Source organism: Dama dama, unplaced genomic scaffold (assembly GCF_033118175.1).
Source record: "Dama dama isolate Ldn47 unplaced genomic scaffold, ASM3311817v1 ptg000085l, whole genome shotgun sequence".
NCBI classification, from domain to species: domain Eukaryota; kingdom Metazoa; phylum Chordata; class Mammalia; order Artiodactyla; family Cervidae; genus Dama; species Dama dama.
The window spans coordinates 2,855,702-2,859,546 of NW_026870902.1; positions in this window are offsets into that span (position 1 = coordinate 2,855,702).

The following is a 3,845-nucleotide window of genomic DNA, read 5'->3' on the forward strand; positions in this document are numbered from 1 at the left end:
CCTTTTGAAACTCTTTATATTTTGCACACCTTTTCAGGCTCTTCAAGTTTTTCACAACCACTTCATGCTCCTCCTAATTTTCAGACCATTTCATGCTCCTCATATTTTTGACACCTTTTGAAGCTCTTCATATTTTTCACACCTTTTCAGGCTCTTCATGTTTCTCAACACCGCTTCATGCTCCTCTTAGTTTTCAGACCGTTTCATGCTCCTCATATTTGTGACACCATTTGAAGCTCTTCATATTTTTCACACCTTTTCAGGCTCTTCATGTTTTTGAACACCGTTTCATGATCCTCCTATTTTTCTGAACGTTTCATGCTCCTCATATTTTGACACCTGTTAAAGCTCTTCATATTTTTCACACCTTTTGTGGCTCTTCATGTTTTTCAACCCCGCTTCATGCTCCTCCTATTTTTGAGACCATTTCATACTCCTTATATTTTTGACATTTTTTGAGGCTCTTCATATGTTTCACACCTTTTCAGGCTCTTCATGTTTTTGAACACCGGTTCATGCTCCTAGTATTTTACAGACCGTTTCATGCTCATCTAATTTTGACACCTTTGAAGCTCTTCAAATTTTTCACACCATTTGAAGCTCTTCATAATTTTCACATTTTTGAAACTCTGCATATTTTTCACACCTTTTCAGGCTCTTCATGTTTTTCAACACCGCTTCATGCTCGTCCTATTTTTCAGACCTTTTAATGCTCCTCATATTTTTGACACCTCTTGTAGCTCTTCATATATTTGACACCTTTTCAGGCTCTTCATGTTTTTCAACACCACTTCATGCTCCTCCTATTTTTCAGACCTTTTAATGCTCCTCATATTTTTGACACCTCTTGTAGCTCTTCATATATTTGACACCTTTTCAGGCTCTTCATGTTTTTCAACACCACTTCATGCTCCTCCTATTTTTCATACCTTTTCATGCTCCTCATATTTTTGCCACCTTTTGAAGCTCTGCATATTTTTCAGACCTTTCCATGTCTTCATGTTTTTGAACAACACTCATGCTCCTCCTATGTTTCAGACCGTTTCATGCTTCTCATATGTTTGACACATTTTGAAGCTCTTCATATTATTCACACCTCTCCAGACTCTTCATGTTTTTGAACACCGCTTCATGCTCCTCCTATTTTTCAGACCGTTTCATGCTGCTCATATTTTGACACCTTTTGAAGCTCTTCATATTTTTCACACCTTTTCAGGCTCTTCATATTTTTCAACACAACTTCATGCTCCTCCTATTTTTCAGACCGTTTCATGCTCCTCATATTTTTGACACCTTTTGAAGCTCTTTATATTTTTCACACCTTTTCAGGCTCCTCACGTTCTTTAACACAGATTCATGCTCCTCCTATTTTTCAGACCGTTTCATACTCCTCATATTTTTGACACTTTTTGAAGCTCTTCATATATTTCACACCTTTTCAGGCTCTTCACGTTCTTTAACACAGATTCATGCTCCTCCTATTTTTCAGACCGTTTCATGCTCCTCATATTTTTGACACCTTTTGAAGCTCTTCATATATTTCACATCTTCAGGCTCTTCATGTTTTTCAACACCGCTTCATGTTCCTCCTATTTTTCCGACCGTTTTATGCTCCTCATATTTATGATAATTTTGAAGCTCTTCATATTTTTCACACCTTTTCAGGCTCTTCATGTTTTTCAACAACGCTTCATGCTCCTCCTATTTTTCAGACCGTTTCATGCTCCTCATATTTTTGACACCTTTTGAAGCTCTTCATATTTTTCACACCTTTTCAGGCCTTTCATGTTTTTAAACACCACTTCATGCTCCTACTATTTTTCAGACCGTTTCATGCTCCTAATATTTTTGACACATTTTGAAGCTCTTCATATATTTCACACCTTTTCAGGCTCTTCATGTTTTTCAACACCGCTTCATGCTCCTCCTATTTTTCAGAACGTTTCATGCTCCTCATATTTTTGACACCTTTTGAAGCTTTTCATATATTTCACACCATTTCAGCCTCTTCATGTTTCTCAACACCGCCTCATGCTCCTCCTATTTTGAAGACCGTTTCCTGCTCCTCATATTTTTCACACCTTTTGAAGCTCTTCATATTTTTCACAGCTTTCAGGTTTCGTCAAGTTTTTGAACAACGCTTCATGCTCCTCCTATTTTTCAGACCGTTTCATGCTGCTCATATTTTTGACACCTTTTGAAGCTCTTCATATATTTCACACCTTTTCAGGCTCTTCATGTTTTTCAACACCGCTTAATGCTCCTCCTATTTTTCAGATCGTTTCATGCTCCTCATATTTTTGACACCTTTTGAAGCTCTTCATATATTTCACGCCTTTTCAGGCTCTTCAGGTTTTTCAACACCAATTCATGCTCCTCCTATTTTTCAGACCGTTTCATACTCCTCATATTTTTGACACCTTTTGAAGCTCTTCATATATTTCACACCTTTTCAGGCTCTTCACGTTCTTTAACACAGATTCATGCTCCTCCTATTTTTCAGACCGTTTCATGCTCCTCATATTTTTGACACCTTTTGAAGCTCTTCATATATTTCACATCTTCAGGCTCTTCATGTTTTTCAACAACGCTTCATGCTCCTCCTATTTTTCAGACCGTTTCATGCTCCTAATATTTTTGACACCTTCTGAAGCTCTTCATATTTTTCACACCTTTCCAAGTCTTCATGTTTTTGAACACTGTTTCATGCTCCTCCTATTTTTCAGACCGTTTCATGCTCCTCCTATTTTTGACACCTTTTGAAGCTCTTCATATATTTCACGCCTTTTCAGGCTCTTCAGGTTTTTCAACACCACTTCATGCTCCTCCTATTTTTCAGACCGTTTCATGCTCCTCCTATTTTTCAGGCCGTTTCATGCTCCTCCTATTTTTGACACCTTTTGAAGCTCTTCATATATTTCACGCCTTTTCAGGCTCTTCAGGTTTTTCAACACCACTTCATGCTCCTCCTATTTTTCAGACCGTTTCATGCTCCTCCTATTTTTCAGACCGTTTCATGCTCCTCCTATTTTTGACACCTTTTGAAGCTCTTCATATATTTCACGCCTTTTCAGGCTCTTCAGGTTTTTCAACACCACTTCATGCTCCTCCTATTTTTCAGACCGTTTCATGCTCCTCCTATTTTTCAGGCCGTTTCATGCTCCTCATAGTTTGACACCTTTTGAAACTCTTCATATTTTTCACACCTTTTCATGCTCTTCATGTTTTTGAACATGGCTTCATGCTCCTCCTATATTTCAGACCGTTTCATGCTCCTCATAGTTTTGACACCTTTTGAAGCTCTTCATATTTTTCACACCTTTTCATGCTCTGCATTTTTTTCAACACCGCTTCATGCTCCTCCTATTTTTCAGACCGTTTCATGCTCTTCATAGTTTTGACACTTTTTGAAGCTCTTCATATTTTTCACACCTTTTCAGGCTCTTCATGTTTTTCAACACTGCTTCATGCTCCTCCTATTTTTCAGACCGTTTCATGCTCTTCATAGTTTTGACACCATTTGAAGCTGTTCATATTTTTCACACCTTTTCATGCTCTGCATTTTTTTCAACACCGCTTCATGCTCCTCCTATTTTTCAGACCGTTTCATGCTCCTCATAGTTTTGACACCGTTTGAAGCTCTTCATATTTTTCACATCTTTTCAGGATCTTCATGTTTTTCAACACTGATTCTTGCTCCTCCTATTTTTCAGACCGCTTCATGCTCCTCCTATTTTTCAGACCGTTTAATGCTCCTCATATTTTGACTCCTTTTGAAACTCTTCATATTTTTCACACCTTTTATTGCTCTTCATGTTTTTCAACAGCGCTTCATTCCCCTCTAT